Source organism: Oncorhynchus gorbuscha, linkage group LG04, assembly GCF_021184085.1.
Source record: "Oncorhynchus gorbuscha isolate QuinsamMale2020 ecotype Even-year linkage group LG04, OgorEven_v1.0, whole genome shotgun sequence".
Taxonomy (NCBI): Eukaryota; Metazoa; Chordata; class Actinopteri; order Salmoniformes; family Salmonidae; genus Oncorhynchus; species Oncorhynchus gorbuscha.
In genome coordinates this window covers 23,718,091-23,736,589 of record NC_060176.1, presented here as the reverse complement: position 1 = coordinate 23,736,589, position 18,499 = coordinate 23,718,091, and positions in this window count along the sequence as shown.

Below are 18,499 nucleotides of genomic sequence, written 5' to 3'. Positions count from 1 at the left end.
TCAAACTGCTTAAGGTTAAGTTTCGGCATTCACTCCGAATTCTTTCAGGTTCGCCAGTGACTCAGAATGCTCAAGGGAAGGGTTAAGGTTTGGGATAGGCTTAAAACAAAAATATCAGAAACAACTTTCTATCGCTGGATTCAAACACGCAACCTTTGGAATCCGAGGCAGAAGCTTACACCCATCCTCCATCCACCATCCACCATCCACAATGCTAAAACCTACTTGAAGTTAAGTGCACTCACAGTTGCCCCTAGTGGCCCGTTCCCACGTCATCTCCTGACGTCCTCAGACATGAATGGATGTCGAATACTGACTTGCATCCCGGGTGACCTGGCTGATTAGACCACTGCATACCGGCTGTAAAAGCACAGCACTTTTTGAACCGAAATATCCACACTAAGGCACATTATGAGATGTAATGCTGGCTTTCACTTCAAACATATGCTTTTGATACTCAACACAACCACAGCATAACAGAGAAAAAACACCCGCTTAACAAGCCTCTAATTCTGCAGCACGAACTAAACCCCTCAATGTGAATGAATCTACTTCATGATATGTTTTCACGATGTCTATTTGATCCTAGAGCCCAAGATGATTCAGTCTATCCTGTTCAGTTACACAAACTGAGTGAAAGCAGGTATAATGGTTCTAACATAGGGCAAACCATACAGGGTTATTTAAATTCATCAGATGTAGACGCTGATCTAGATGTTTGTTTACAGCTTTGGTATTGTTCTGGGTATCCAAGCTAGAGAAAGCACAGCCATGCTTATGTCTAGCTAACTCTAATCCTAGGGGTATGTTTTGAGGACATGACCCCTAGGATTACATACAAATCCTACTTACCCCAGCTTTTTTTGATGGGCCCAAGTGGCCGGCCGTGAACCTGGATATATAAAGTAATTCAGAGGGACTTAACGACATCGAGCATCCTGACTACACACAGACAATGACAGAGCATCAGCAGCAATCCTTTTAGAGTATCAGAAAACAACATTAAAAGGAAATCCATGAAGGCCATGCAGAAGGCATTATATAACAGATATACATTTTACATATGCAGTACATTTTTGTTTTGCTGCTGTTTTGCCAGACTATTGAACTGCAGGTTATTTCTCAGTGCTCAGTAAGTGGGAAAACAGATATCCCTCTCTCTGATAAAGGGTCATTTGTTGTTGCCGAGGGGTGCATGGTTGTACAGGTTGGCGTTGGAGAGGCTAAGTGGCTGACCACTTCAAGATGAAGAGTGTTCCATATCGCAGTTGCTGCTCCCTAATGACGGCCTGATTAACGGTGCGATGGCAGGGCAGCAGAGCAACAGGGCCTGAGCGGCCGTGGGAGAGACGCTTGTGGCAGCCACTCGGTGACTTATGGCGTTATATTTTTAAATTGGCCTTCTCCACCGTGTCTGATAAATCAACACACAGGTCATTAAATGGTTCATTATCCTCCTAATATGATTCATTGGCGGAAACACAGAGCGCGCCAACTGGCAGCGCCACCCAATCCACTGGGCATGTTGAGACTGTCTGTCAAACTGATTTATGGAGTGGAGGAGACTGAGGATGACACACACAGAGGTCAAACAGAGCACAGGCTCCACAGCGGATCTGTTCTAAAGAACCCACCCCCTTCCTGTCATTTTAGCTCCCCTGCACCTCACTCTGCCCTAACCTCTTGTAATCTTGTAAATCTGGAACAGGCTTATTCGGTTGCAGTGTAGTGCTGCCCTCTTTGTCTTTGCAATGTCAGGTCTCTAATGGTTTTTATCAGTGTCTGCTCTGATTTCCACAGACTGGAAATGCCATTGCTTTTCTTTTTCTTTCTTTTTTGTCTTTGGCACAGGTACACAAAGCCCTTGCTGTGTGTTCATATTATACACATACCCATTTCTCAGGCTTATAATGTTCCCCTCCAGTCCCCCTTGGTTTGATCAAACGAGAGCGTCATTACAGTCATTTGGCAAAAGAGAGCTGGACAATTACTGAATCTTTGTACTCACCATCATAAGCCTCAGTCCCATACTTTCAGACCAATTATAGAAATTCAAGTGCTGACGTATTGCCAAGGTATAAAGTGATAAAAGCATTCCTATGTTTGAGGGTAGGAGAGAGAGCAATAAGTGTGTGCACGTCAAATCAAATCAAGCCCGACAGGATGCTCTCAATTGTGCATCTGTAAAAGGGTTTTAGGTGACAAGCCATATTGGACTGGGTCTAGGGTATCAGGTAGGGTGGAGGTGATATGATCCTTCACTAGTCTCTCAGAGCACTTCATGGTGACAGAAGTGAGTGCTACGGGGAGATAGTCATTTAGCTCAGTTTCCTTAGCTTTCTTGGGAACAGCAACAAAAGTGGCTTTCTTGAAGCATGTGGGGACAGCAGACTGGGATAGGGATTGATTGAATATGTCCGTAAACACACCATCCAGCTGGTCTGCGGATGCTCAAAGGACGTGGCTAGGGTTGCCGTCTGGGCTGGCAGCCTTGCGAGGATTAACACGTTTAAATGTTTTACTCACATCAGCCACGGAGAAGGAGAGCCCACAATCTTTGGTAGCGCGACGTGTCGGTGGCACTGTATTGTCCTCAATGTGTGCAAAGAAGTTTAATTTGTTTGGGAGCAATACGTCGATGTTTGCAACGGGGCTGGTTTTATTTTTGTAGTCCGTGGTTGTCTGTAGACCCTGCCACATACATCTCATGTTTGAGCCATTGAATTGCAACTCTACTTTGTCTCTATACTGATGCTTTGCTTGTTTTATTGGATTTAATAGTCACGGTGGGAACAATATCTCCAATGCACTTCCTAATAAACTCACTCACAGAGTCAGCGTCTACGTCTATGTTATTGTCTGAGGCTACCCGGAACATATCCCAGTCCACGTGATCAAAGCAATCTTGAAGCGTGGAATCCGATTGGACAGACCAGCGTCGGATAGACTTAAGCACGGGCACTTCCTGATTCAGTTTCTGCCTATAGTATGGGAGCATGGTCAAATGGTCATAGTCAGATTTGCTGAAGGAAGGGCGGTGGCGGGCCTTGTATGCATCGCGGAAGTTAGATTACCAGTGGTCTGGTGTTTTGCTCGAGGGGGTACAACTATCAATGTGCTGGTAGAATTTAGGTAGCCTTGTTCTCAAATTAGCTTTGTTAAAATCTCCAGCTACAATAAATGCAGCCTCAGGATATATGGTTTCCAGTTTGCATAGAGTCCAGTGAAGTTCTTTCAGCGCCGTTGAGGTATCTGCTTGGGGGGATGGGGATATACACGGCTGTGACTACAATCGAAGAGAATTCTCTTGGGAGATAATGCAGTCGGCATTTGATTGCAAGGAATTCTAGCTGAACAAAAGGACTTGAGTTCCTGTATGTTGTTATGATTACACCATGAGTTAATCATGAGGCATACACCCGCGTCCTTCTTCTTACCAGAGAGATGTTTGTTTCTGTCGGCGCGACGCATGAAGAAACCCGGTGGCTGAACCGACTGACAACATTTCCCGAGTGAGCCATGTTTCCGTGAAACAGAGAATGTTACGATCTCTGATGTCTCTCTGGAAGGCAACTCGTGCCCTAATTTCATCCACCTTGTTGTGTAGTGACTGGACATTAGCGAGTAATATGCTCAGAAGCAGTGGATGGTGTGCTCACCTTCTAAGTCTGACCAGGAGGCCACTCTGTCTGCCTCTCCTGCAGCGACGACGTTGTTTTGGGTCGGCCTCGGGGATTAGATACAATGTCTAGGGTGGAGGTCCGAACAATGGATCCGCTTCGGGAAAGTCGTATTCCTGGTCGTAATGTTGGTACGTTGACGTCGCTCTTATATCCAATAGTTCTTCCCGGCTGTATGCAATAACACAAGATTTTCTGTTCTAACAATGTAAGAAATAATACATTAAAAAAACAAATAACTGCATTGTTTCCACATCAACGCGTGCATGTGTGTATGTGAGAGGAAAGGAGAATAATTCAGCCTTGGTGCTTGCAAGGCGTCTTGTATACTAACCGAACGCAAGTATACACATCAAGTCACGATCAGCGCATCTCGTTTCTCACCTCTTACCCAGAATCAACAGCAGAGGGAAAGGCAAGAGGGAAAAGGATGGAAATGTTACGCTGGTGAATGAGGACCCAAACGCGACTTAACGAAACAGAGTCTTTATTCCAGTATAAGACAAAAGTAATAATCCTGGAAATATCAAGGATAAAACAAAACAGGAAAAACGTAAATCCACTCGTAGTAGCGAGGACAGACTGGAGACTCGACCATAGACTGCAGGTTGCTTCGGGAAGGCACCGACCGTAGCAGACTAAAACACCTGCTCACACGCAGCATCTGAAGAAGACAAAACACGACAGGGCGAGACAAGGACACAGAACAGCGAACATCATACAAGGATCCGACAAGGACAGAAGCGGAAAACAGAGGGAGAAATAGTGGCTCTAATCAGAGGGCAAAATAGGGGACAGGTGTGAAAAGAGTAAATGAGGCAGTTAGGAGAATGAGGAACAGCTGGGAGCAGGAACGGAACGAAAGGGAGAGAGAGCGAGAGAGGGAGGGGAAGAGAAGGATAGAAAGAGGGAAGGAACCTAATAAGACCAGCAGAGGGAAACGAAGAGAAGGGAAGCACAGAGACAAGACATGATAACCAATGACAAAACATGACAGTACCCCCCCACTCACCGAGCGCCTCCTGGCGCACTCGAGGAGGAACCCTGGCGGCAACGGAGGAAATCATCAATCAGCGAACGGTCCAGCATGTCCCGAGATGGAACCCAACTCCTCTCCTCAGGACCGTAACCCTCCCAATCCACTAAGTACTGGTGACCACGTCCCCGAGAACGCATGTCCATGATCTTTCGTACCTTGTAAATAGGTGCACCCTCGACAAGGACGGGGGGGAGACGAACGGGGCGCGAAGAAAGGGCTTGACACAGGAGACATGGAAGACAGGGTGGACGCGACGAAGATGTCGCGGAAGAAGCAGTCGCACAGCGACAGGATTGACGACCTGGGAGACACGGAACGGACCAATGAACCGCGGAGTCAACTTACGAGAAGCTGTCGTAAGGGGAAGGTTACGAGTGGAAAGCCACACTCTCTGGCCGCGACAATACCTAGGACTCTTAATCCTACGTTTATTGGCGGCTCTCACAGTCTGCGCCCTGTAACGGCAAAGTGCAGACCTCACCCTCCTCCAGGTGCGCTCACAACGTTGGACAAACGCCTGAGCGGGGGGAACGCTGGACTCGGCGAGCTGGGACGAGAACAGAGGAGGCTGGTACCCCAGACTACTCTGAAACGGAGATAGCCCGGTAGCAGACGAAGGAAGCGAGTTGTGAGCGTATTCTGCCCAGGGGAGCTGTTCTGCCCAAGACGCAGGGTTTCTAAAAGAAAGGCTGCGTAATATGCGACCAATCGTCTGATTGGCCCTTTCTGCTTGACCGTTAGACTGGGGATGAAATCCGGAAGAGAGACTGACGGAAGCACCAATCAAACGACAGAACTCCCTCAAAAACTGTGACGTGAATTGCGGGCCTCTGTCTGAAACGGCGTCTAACGGGAGACCATGAATTCTGAACACATTCTCAATGATGATTTGTGCCGTCTCCTTAGCGGAAGGAAGCTTAGCGAGGGGAATGAAATGTGCCGCCTTAGAGAACCTATCGACTACCGTACGAATCACAGTCTTCCCCGCAGACGAAGGCAGACCGGTAATGAAGTCTAAGGCGATGTGAGACCATGGTCGAGAAGGAATGGGAAGCGGTCTGAGACGACCGGCAGGAGGAGAGTTACCTGACTTAGTCTGCGCGCAGTCCGAACAAGCAGCCACGAAACGGCGCGTGTCACGCTCCTGAGTAGGCCACCAAAACCGCTGGCGGATAGAAGCAAGTGTGCCCCGAACGCCGGGGTGGCCAGCTAACTTGGCAGAGTGAGCCCACTGAAGAACAGCCAGACGAGTAGAAACAGGAACGAAAAGAAGGTTACTAGAACAAGCGCGCGGCGACGCAGTGTGAGTGAGTGCCTGCTTAACCTGTCTCTCAATTCCCCAGACAGTCAACCCGACAACACGCCCATAAGGAAGAATCCCCTCGGGATCGGTAGAAGCCACAGAAGAACTAAAGAGACGGGATAAGGCATCAGGCTTGGTGTTCTTATTACCCGGGCGATAAGAAATCACGAACTCGAAACGAGCGAAAAACAACGCCCAACAAGCTTGACGTGCATTAAGTCGTTTGGCAGAACGGATGTACTCAAGGTTCTTATGGTCAGTCCAAACGACAAAAGGAACGGTCGCCCCCTCCAACCACTGTTGCCATTCGCCTAGGGCTAAGCGGATGGCGAGCAGTTCGCGGTTACCCACATCATAGTTGCGTTCCGATGGCGACAGGCGATGAGAAAAATAAGCGCAAGGATGGACCTCATCGTCAGACTGGAAGCGCTGGGATAGAATGGCTCCCACGCCCACCTCTGAAGCGTCAACCTCGACAATGAATTGTTTAGTGACGTCAGGAGTAACAAGGATAGGACCGGACGTAAAACGCTTCTTGAGGAGATCAAAAGCTCCCTGGGCGGAACCGGACCACTTAAAGCACGTCTTGACAGAAGTAAGAGCTGTGAGAGGGGCAGCAACTTGACCGAAATTACGAATGAAACGCCGATAGAAATTAGCGAAACCTAGAAAGCGCTGCAACTCGACACGTGACCTAGGAACGGGCCAATCACTGACAGCCTGGACCTTAGCGGGATCCATCTGAATGCCTTCAGCGGAAATAACAGAACCGAGAAATGTGACAGAGGAGACATGAAAGGCGCACTTCTCAGCCTTAACGTAGAGACAATTCTCGAAAAGGCGTTGGAGTACACGTCGAACGTGCTGAACATGAATCTCGAGTGACGGTGAAAAAATCAGGATATCGTCAAGGTAGACAAAAACAAAGATGTTCAGCATGTCTCTCAGTACATCATTAACTAATGCCTGAAAAACAGCTGGAGCATTAGCGAGACCGAACGGCAGAACCCGGTACTCAAAATGCCCTAACGGAGTGTTAAACGCCGTTTTCCACTCGTCCCCCTCTCTGATGCGCACGAGATGGTAAGCGTTACGAAGGTCCAACTTAGTAAAGAACCTGGCTCCCTGCAGAATCTCGAAGGCTGACGACATAAGGGGAAGCGGATAACGATTCTTAACCGTTATGTCATTCAGCCCTCGATAATCCACGCAGGGGCGCAGAGTACCGTCCTTCTTCTTAACAAAAAAAAACCCCGCTCCGGCGGGAGAGGAAGAAGGCACTACGGTGCCGGCGTCGAGAGAAACAGACAAATAATCCTCGAGAGCCTTACGTTCGGGAGCCGACAGAGAGTATAGTCTACCCCGAGGGGGAGTGGTCCCCGGAAGGAGATCAATACTACAATCATACGACCGGTGAGGAGGAAGGGAGTTGGCTCTGGACCGACTGAAGACCGTGCGCAGATCATGATATTCCTCCGGCACTCCTGTCAAATCACCAGGTTCCTCCTGAGAAGAGGGGACAGAAGAAACAGGAGGGATAGCAGACATTAAACACTTCACATGACAAGAAACGTTCCAGGATAGGATAGAATTACTAGACCAATTAATAGAAGGATTATGACATACTAGCCAGGGATGACCCAAAACAACAGGTGTAAAAGGTGAACGAAAAATCAAAAAGGAAATGGTCTCACTGTGGTTACCAGATACTGTGAGGGTTAAAGGTAGTGTCTCATATCTGATACTGGGGAGAATACTACCATCTAAGGCGAACATGGGCGTGGGCTTCCCTAACTGTCTGAGAGGAATGTCATGTTTCCGAGCCCAAGCTTCGTCCATAAAACAACCCTCTGCTCCAGAGCCTATCAAGGCACTGCATGAAGCAGCCGAACCGGTCCAGCGTAGATGGACCGACATGGTAGTACAGGATCTTGATGGAGAGACCTGAGTAGTAGCGCTCACCAGTAGCCCTCCGCTTACTGATGAGCTCTGGCTTTTACTGGACATGAATTGACAAAATGTCCAGCAGAACCGCAATAGAGGCAAAGGCGGTTGGTGATCCTCCGTTCCCTCTCCTTAGTCGAGATGCGAATACCTCCCAGCTGCATGGGCTCAGTCTCTGAGCCGGAGGAAGGAGATGGTTGCGATGCGGAGAGGGGGAACACCGTTAACGCGAGCTCTCTTCCACGAGCTCGGTGACGAAGATCTACCCGTCGTTCTATGCGGATGGCGAGTGCAATCAAAGAGTCCACACTGGAAGGAACCTCCCGGGAGAGAATCTCATCCTTAACCTCAGCGTGGAGTCCCTCCAGAAAACAAGCGAGCAACGCCGGCTCGTTCCAGTCACTAGAGGCAGCAAGAGTGCGAAACTGTATAGAGTAATCCGTTATGGATCGATCACCTTCACATAGGGAAGCCAGGGCCCTAGAAGCCTCCCTACCAAAAACTGAACGATCAAAAACCCGTATCATCTCCTCTTTAAAGTTCAGATAATTGTTAGAACACTCAGCCCTTGCCTCCCAGATAGCTGTGCCCCACTCTCGAGCCCGACCAGTAAGGAGTGAAATGACGTAAGCAATCCGAGCTCTCTCTCTTGAGTATGTGTTGGGTTGGAGAGAGAACACAATATCACACTGGGTGAGAAAGGAGCGGCACTCAGTGGGCTGCCCAGAGTAACATGGTGGGTTATTAACCCTAGGTTCCGGAGACTCGGAAGACCAGGAAGTAGCTGGTGGCACGAGACAAAGACTCTGAAACTGTCCTGAGAGGTCGGAAACCTGAGCGGCCAGGGTCTCAACGGCATGACGAGCAGCAGACAATTCCTGCTCGTGTCTGCCGAGCATTGCTCCCTGGATCTCGACGGCAGTGTTACGAGAATCCGTAGTCGCTGGGTCCATTCTTGGTCGGATCCTTCTGTTACGCTGGTGAATGAGGACCCAAACGCGACTTAACGAAACAGAGTCTTTATTCCAGTATAAGACAAAAGTAATAATCCTGGAAATATCAAGGATAAAACAAAACAGGAAAAACGTAAATCCACTCGTAGTAGCGAGGACAGACTGGAGACTCGACCATAGACTGCAGGTTGCTTCGGGAAGGCACCGACCGTAGCAGACTAAAACACCTGCTCACACGCAGCATCTGAAGAAGACAAAACACGACAGGGCGAGACAAGGACACAGAACAGCGAACATCATACAAGGATCCGACAAGGACAGAAGCGGAAAACAGAGGGAGAAATAGTGGCTCTAATCAGAGGGCAAAATAGGGGACAGGTGTGAAAAGAGTAAATGAGGCAGTTAGGAGAATGAGGAACAGCTGGGAGCAGGAACGGAACGACAGGGAGAGAGAGAGAGACGGAGGGGAAGAGAAGGATAGAAAGAGGGAAGGAACCTAATAAGACCAGCAGAGGGAAACGAAGAGAAGGGAAGCACAGAGACAAGACATGATAACCAATGACAAAACATGACAGGAAATGTGAGAGAAGTGTAGATGGTTAGAGTCTTAGTTGTTTATTTATATCCAAAAGGAGTAGGCAAGAGAATGGTCGTGGACAGACAAAAAACATTCAAGGGTCAAAACCGGGAAGACTAGTAAAAATTGAATATAAAAGGAGCATGGGAAAAACACGCTGGTTGACTTGAAAACATACAAGACGAACTGGCACAGGCAGACAGGAAACACAGGGATAAATACACTTGGGGAAATTAAGCGACACCTGGAGGAGGTGGAGACATTCACAAGAACGGGTGAAACAGGTCAAGGCGTGACAAATATGGGGAAACAGCATTCCAGAGTATGGGACACCTAGCAAATCAAAATGACTTACGGGTCGATCAACACTCGAAAATCACTTCCTCTGTATCTCTCACCAGGGCCCCATCCAATGACCAGTGCAGGAGTAAATTGAATGAGCCCCTGACGACAGGACTGGGTTCCTGCCCAAGTTCTCTCACTCCCTGCTGAAGGTGGGAAAAGTCATGTAAAATAATGTTCCGTCTCAACACCAGCGGTGATGATGATTTAGGGAGAAGGGGGAAAATTTAAACGCATATTTCAATGCAAATGTCTGCATGCGGAACCATGGTTTATTTGCATTGTCTTTGACCTCAAATGTAACGCCTGAGCACCTTCATCTCACCTGTGCAGAGAACAGAGAAGTGACAGTGTGATGCATTTCATTAAACCCTCCATAATCCGCACATTAGTCACAACAGAAAGCATGCAATCAAAAGCTTATCTAGCTGTGTGGGAGCGATGTTGAGAGGCAGAGATTCTTCTATTAACGAGGTAACCTTATGTTTGAATTGTGCCACGTGAGGTGAGAGTCGAGCGAGGCTGCCTGGACTGGCCGGGCTCATGCTGTCAGGTCTCCCTGTGATTAAGTGTGTCGTTATTAAGAGCCATTACTGATAGAAAGTGCACTATACAGACATTGAAATGCACGGCATATGGATCCCCCAGTAGCTTTAGGCTCCCTGACCACCTGTGTTTAATATCTTAGCTGTATGTGTGCATAGTGAGGTACAGATACAACTCTATAGATTAAGATTATTTGAAGATAGCTGTGTATTCTGATTCATCCACATATGAATCTCCCACCAAAACCTGTGCACGATACACCCTTAGTAAAAAGGGTTCCAAAAGGGTTCTTCGGCTGTCCCCGTAGGATAACCTTTTTGGTTCCAGGTAGAACCCTTTTTGGTTCCATGTACAACTATTTTGTGTTCCATGTAGAACCCTCTGAGGAAAGGGTCCTACCTGGAACCAAAAAGGGTTCTTCAAAGGGTTCTCCTACGGGAGCAGCCGAAGAACCCTTTCAGGTTCTAGATAGCACTTTTTTCCCCTAAGAGTGTAGGAAAGGACAATGAGAACCGGGTCCAACATTAAGCCCATCCACACCTGTACCTCCAGTTACAAAATCCCAATATAAATCAAGCTAACAATCCATCAATAGACTGGTAAGATCTGCATCGCGACTGAATCATCATCAAAATGACAACCACACTTCCATATTGCTGTGTTTGTAGGATAAATTAAACCTTGTCTTTTGCAGTCAACATTTTCCTATTATAAAAACTATACCAGTTATGCAAAACATGCCACCCTGTTTTCCCTCAGTCTCAACGTTCATTATTTGATCTATTTCAGACAGGAACTCTGAGCACCATTCAGCATATTAAGAGGGTGAACATCCTGTTTTCTTTGCATGTTACCATATATTCCAATCAGGGGAAGAGCCCTTATCTACGAGACAGACACACAATATAGATGGGACCAAACACAAACACACACACAAACGCAGTCAAACACAGTCATGAACATTTTGTTTTTGTTGTTTTGCAATAATGTCTTTCAAATACTTTATCTAGTTCCAACATTGCCTCCTAGTGGCAACACTATTGCCAGTGTGTTTTTCTAAGACGCAGTCAACCTGTTTGGAACCGCAGTTTTTGGTTTTTGGTGGAAATGTATTGGATGAAAGAGACTCCAAGGTTAATTATGCCTTTGAAGTGGCAGTGGGGAATGGATTGATTGATTTGATTTGATGTAAGTGTTTTGACAGGATTAATTGAATTCAAGTTAAAGTTGAGATACATTAAGTGCATTTATAACATTTGTGTTTACCCAGGATAAAATAGGAAATAGAAAATCTGAAAAACATAATATAAGATAAGCACACAGTCCTAACAAGGGATGAGATGGCATCATACTGCTACGGAGGGATACTGGTAGATTTCAGCACCTTGGACAGCACTACCCTCCTTTCCTGACAATTGCATGATTCATGAGCACATTTGTCTAAAGGCTTGATATATTTCACCGTGTAGTTAAATGTTACCCCGATGGACTATTTTAACATAACAGGTGCAAACTTTGCACCAATGCAAAATCGCTCAATAAATGTGGGCCATATCATGTAAACAAAGCTAACGATTAAAATCACACATTGGTCCATACATCTTGGTTTGTAATACAGGCTTTCCTGTGGATAATCCTTGTCAGCTGCCTCAGCACTAGGAGGAAGGAGGAATAAGCAGAGACAGAAAGGGGGAATAGTGGCCACACTTTATTAAGTAATATAATGGGTAATGTGCCAGCCTCACAGTTATACAGAGGGCTGCAGTAAGCCCTGTGTCACAGACTTTAAATTCCTCCTCTGAAATAGCAATACAATCTTCTTTTGAGCATTTAGCCATATTGGAGGACAGAGAGCGTGTCTTTGCTGTACAATATTACAGCAATTGCCAAGGCTTTTTCCTGATGAAAAAAAAATAAATGAAATCGCTGGAGTTAGCCGCCAACAAAGGCAGATAGGCCTATTACACAGCACATGGCCGTGAATGTGAGCTAGATTTAACTGTGGGCCAGTGTGTTGGGTTATCGGTTTCACTCACACAGAAATAGGTCCAGTGCTTTATCTGGTCAGAAGTGCTTCATCTTGGATCTCTCAGAGAGTGTAGGTTCTGGCTGCACTGTACTGGAGCCATGTCAGAGATGGGACAGCTCAATCAGCCTGAGAAACCTGGCAGGAACCTGGAGGGTTCCGTTTCACCTTATTTGGATGCTGTGTGGAAGTCATGCTTTTCTCACTACTGATAAGCTCATTTGGGTAGTGATGGTCAAGGAAGGATCAAAGTTACACAATGTACAACATGGCCCAATGCACAATCTCTGCAAACTGTGAGAGTGTGTGCATTCATGTGTCATGTTTCACTCCCACATGCTTAAAAGCCAATGAATGTGAGATCAAACAGGGACATGAGGTTGGAAGTTTGCATCCTTCACATCCTTATGCCAATATGTACATGAATATGTATTCCAACTTTAGAATAACATAATGACAGATGGTCCGACTCATTAAGTTGAATAAAATGGGAAAACTCAATATGACAGAGATATTTTCAACTCAGTGTATAGAGATCGAGAAGTTCCCAGTCATTCCCTAGGGGATGTGACTTTTCTCAAGTGTTAGAGAGACATGTCACAGTGAAAGTGAAATCAATTCCCCAGTGTCAAAAACAAAACGGTCTCTTTCTATGGGGCTATTTGCAAATGGCTGCCTCTACTCAGCTCCTCTCCCATATCCCTCATTCATCCATTAGCATACAGGCTTTATGTTACATCTCTTCCCAGCGGCTGAAACTCAGCAACCAATGTCATCAGTGTTAAAAAAAAGTCTGTGAGACGGCGGGGACAAGGCAGGGAGACAGAAAAAAGGAATGTTCCCTTGGTGTGCCATGCACACTCAGACACCTCCAGGTCCAATTAAGGTGAGCAGAAGATCACAGCTCTGTCTTGTTCACGCTGTCTGTGTACTGCTGCACAGTGGAGGCTGGGATCATGGGGTCAACTGCACGTCTGCGTCTGCCACCGCCCGACTGTGCCGCCTGCCATGAGCAATGCATCAGGCAGGACTGTGATCTGGATGAACACGGCAATTAAAAGGCAAAAGGTAAAGCGGTTGGAGCGCTTACTAACGGACCTAAGGTGCCCTTGAGCGGCCCGGCGTGGTACTGTCTCCATGAGGACAGGCTTAGGTCGAGCCCCATTAGATAGACAGGACCCATGCAGATCTTGGCGATAAAGGATCTGACAGATAGGGCCCTCGCTGGCGCAGTGATAAATAAACATGATCTTCCCATTGTTTAGCGTGGCTGGCAGGAGTGTTTCTCCATGCGAATCCTACAAGGAACACAAGCCTCATGAATAAGCCACGAGAGCCGGGGTGACGTCTCCACAGCAGGGAGAAGTAAACATGTCTCAGTACAGCAGGGAAACACCCAGACTACACCAGGATAGTGGATGGCAGAGACAGACTCTGAACTCTAGACTCTACAGAGCATATCTTAAACCTATCATTCAGAGGATGACAGACAGGCAAACAATACATTCCGTGTTATACCCAGGCCAGTAGTATGTCTGTTAGAGGGATGGACAACCATGGAACTACACTACATGACCAAAAGTATGTGGACACCTATTTTTGTAAATGTAGTGTGTGTTGGTGCTCAGGTGTAGGTGAGTGAGCATGCATGAAGGGGTGCATTATGGCATAGCTCAGTTAAATCCCTTAACTGACTGAGATAGAGATACAAAGAGATAGAGGACCAACCCCAAATGACATCAAATCCGATCAAAGAGTTTGTGTTTGTCCCAGCAGGAGAGCTAAGTTTAGGTGCACTTTACCCTCCTTATCCGACTGTGTGGCACCAACCGACCGACACATCCTCTGGCACCCAGTGGCCCAGCAGCATGAGGAGAGTGATACCCTCTCCTGCTAACACACCTTGTCCTTGAGCTCCCACGCGGCGCTGCGCGGCGTCACACTCCAGCGAAGATAACAGTGTCAAAGTCAGCCTCTCAATAAGGTTGATTCAATTTGTCTGTTTGGCTCAAGGGAAAAGGCAGGGGGTTAAAAGCTACAGGAGAAATAGACAGGGGGGAGAGAGATTAGATTTAGGGAGTGTGTGTGTGGGTGGAAGAGAGAAGAGGATAAGGAGTTAAACAAGCACTCATCGGCTGAGATAGGAGGAAAGAGGAGGTTGAGGAGGGAAGATAAATAGTAGGGTTGAGAAAAAGGAGGACATCGATGGGGGTCCATCCTCCTCACATGGTAGAGACTTCCTTCACACCATGGGGCACTTAGACATATGGTAATGGCCTCGCTGGGGTGTAAAGCATCAGAGTATGGACAAGAGAAGCAGGGTCATAGAGCAGGGAACTCTAGTGACCTTGTGTAAAGGAGCTCTTTGTTTGCCCTGTATAGGGTTGCAAAGGAAGGGTATATTACTGGACTCTTTTGAAGTTTACCAGTAAACTACCAGAATTATTGAAACTTTCAAGGATTTTTATGTAATGTATTACAAGACTGTAACGGTTCTGTAATGACAGAAGCTGGGAGACGAGAAGCAAGTACAAGGTGTGGATTTATTAATAAATAGACATGAAACAAACAAGAACAGCGTCTGGGCAGGAGAAACATAACATCAATGCTGACTCAGGAATGAAACTGAGGAAGTGACAGATATAGGGGAGGTAAATGACGTGATGGAGTCCAGATGAGTCCCATAATTAAGCGCAGGTGAGCGTAATGATGGTGGCAGGTGTGTGTAATGATGAGTGAACTGGTGACCTCGAGCACCGGAGAGGTGGACGAGAGCAGACGTGACAGTACCCCCCCTCTAGGGGCGCCACCTGGCGTCCTGCCTGGGCGAGCCTGATGGGCCAGCTGAGGCATGGGAGCCTGACGAGCCAGCTGAGTCATCCCCGATTGCTTTGGCAGCAGCACTTGGACCCGACGTTACCAAAAAATACTAATACAAATACTCCCTGATATTTCCAATTGTAGAGTCAGCATTCTGTAACGGTTCTGTAATGACAGATGCTGGGAGACGAGAAGCAAGTACAGGGTGTGGATTTAATAATAAATATACATGAAACAAAACAAGAACAGCGTCTGGACAGGAGAAACATAACATCAATGCTGACTCAGGAATTAAAATGAGGAATTGGCAGATATAGGGGAGGTAAATGACGTGATGGAGTCCAGGTGAGTCCCATAATTAAGCGCAGGTGAACGTAATGATGGTGGCAGGTGTGCGTAATGATGAGTGAACTGGTGACCTCGGGTTCTTTTGGGTACTTCAGATTATTAAAGGTGTCTGTAATTATCTCTTATATAAAATAATCAAATAAGATGATTTCAAAAATGAAAATAGAATGACGAAGCTGTAAAACATTATCCTAAATATAAACCATCAACTAGGTGAATATCATTGGTGTTTTTAATTTGAGTGTTTGAGCATGAAATATCCATTATATATTTTTTTACACACTATTTATTTTGTTCTAAATGTTTTGGGGACAAATTGGTGGCAGTTGTGAAAATGTTTTGGGGCCAAATTGGTGGCCATTGTTGATTAGATGGTTTTTTCCTTAATTAGGCCATTTAATCTGTAGCCTTTTGGTTTATCCACTAGAAACTCATGGACAATAATATATAGTGTACTATTTTTAGTTTTGTTATTCAAGTATAAATTACCAAATATACCATAGATTGCAATAGATTACCTGTTCATTTGCAAAATTACAGAAGATTTTGGTCAAATTAATGGTAGTTTTGCAATCCTAAACTATGCTCTAGGGTTGTTGCCAACACATTTCCGGTCTTTACTCTAACTTTTGAGCGGTTTGAAAGCTAAAGGGAAACAATGGAGCTCACAGGGAGACACCATTCATTCAATTAAGCATTGTGAGTACTGCAGAGATAACTCAACACAACAGTTTTAAGATTTAAGCACAAAATGTAACCATCATCAATCTTATGCTGTATCTAACAGATTTTTTCCCCTTGATAACCCCCCCCCCCATGCTAGTAGAATGCAGTGAGCTATTTTATGGTGTCAGTGATAGAAAGTGTATATCAGTTATATGATCATAGATAGATACTGTGAAATAAAAGACAGAGAAGGGCGATGGAGCTTTTAAAAACAACAGGACCAAATCCTAGAAAATTGTAACTGATTGGAGAGCTGAATGCTTTTCCCAGCCAGCACATAACATTCAGAGAACCACATGTTTCTTGGAGCTTGGTAAGAGCATGGTTTTCCTATGGTTATTTTGCATTCAACCTTCCCACAACTTTCTGGGAATGATGCAGGATAGTTGCTTGGTTTTGGAACATTCTCAGCACATTTAAGGAACTTGGCAAAATAAAATTATTTTCTTGGTATTTCATTACTTGAAAAGAAAGTTTCCTAAAAGTTTAACCATGGTTACATTTCGTTAAGAAACAACTTTCTTCTGTGGGAATCTCAGTACTTCAGCATTAAACTTCCTCATGGTCCTATTTAAAGTCATGTTCTCAAATTGTTCTGAGAATGTTAAGGAACGTGCCATAAAAACCACAAGAAAAAGTTCAGAGAACGTTCTAAGAATGTTATTTAAAAACACATAAAGTCAGTTCTCAGCGTCAACAAAACTCTACATATCCTCTATCTTGTTAAGTGTGAACAGATGTGTTGGTCACACCAGATCTAATTGGCCACACCTGATCTTAATGAGTGCTTGTTTCCTTTGAAATGTGGTTTGTTTGAATAGACCAAAATGAACAGCTTTGTATGTGTAAAAAACATTGCATGGTAGCTTCATTATGGTGGCGCAGTGGACTAATTCCATGGTAAGACAACAGAAGATTATAGGTTTGAATCTTTCCGTGTCACAATAAAAAAATACATGTGTTTGCCTGATTAATGCCTAAGGAAAGGCATTTCCAAGTGTCAAATCTGTACCTGGAGTTTAAAAAGTTAAACCAAAATAAGCTAGCAGTGTTATTAAATGTCTTCTTCAAAAATTCAGTGAAAGTTTTCAGGAAGTTATTCAAAAATATCCAAATAACCTTTCATTTCAATTCTCAGATAGTTAATAAAACCTCCCAGGAAAAATGGCAAGGAACCAGAGTAAAACGTTCTCAGAACCTTGCTGCAACCTAAAAATAAACATTCCAAGAACAAGTGAATTGTTCACTTTTCAAAAGTTTCAGTTTTACTGGACGGGAAACGTATTGCTTCGTTCCTAGAACCAATGGGAAACTAAAAACGTACATTCCCACAACTTCAGAGGAACCAAATGTGCTAGCTGGGTGGTGTGTTGGTGTGTCTGTAGGGGGAGTTGTTGGGTGAAGTATTGGGGTCCTTATTAGTAAACTACCTCCGACGCAGATAAGAAGATATTTGGGTAGACTGCAGCATCCACCGAGAGGCTCTTGCTGCCAAGGGATTGCCTGACAGCTTGAAAGACGTTTTGGACACGAGAGTGAAAATGGTTCACTTTGTTAAAGCAAGGACCCTGAACTCTCATGTATTTTCATGTATTTTCTGCACTATGCAATGATATGGGCAGCAACCACGATACGCTTTTACAACATATAGAAGTGCACTGCTTATCAAGGGGCAAAGAATTTACACGTTGTTTGTAATTGAGAGACAAGCCTAAAGTTTTCTTGACTGACCATAATTTCCACTGACCGCTTGCATGATGACGAGTTTCTCACACGACTGGCCTATCTGCGTGATGTTTTTTCTCGCCTGAATGATCTGAATCTAGGATTACAGGGACTCTCCGCAACTATATTTAATGTGCGGGACAAAATTGAGGCCATGATTAAGAAGTTGGAGCTCTTCTCTGTGTGCATCAACAAGGACGACACATAGGTCTTTTTGTGTGCAAATGAACTCAAGCTTACGGACAATGTCAAATGTGATTCGCGAAGCACCTGAATGAGTTGGGTGCGCAATTACACAGCTACTTTCCCAAATGTATGAAACAAACAACTGGATTCATTATTCCATTCATGCCCTGCCTGCCAGATTTCTGGATTGGTTTGCGTTCAGAGTATCCTGCCTTGGCAAATCGCACTGTTAAGACACTGATGCCCTTTGCAACCACGTACCTGTGTGAGAGTGGATTCTCGGC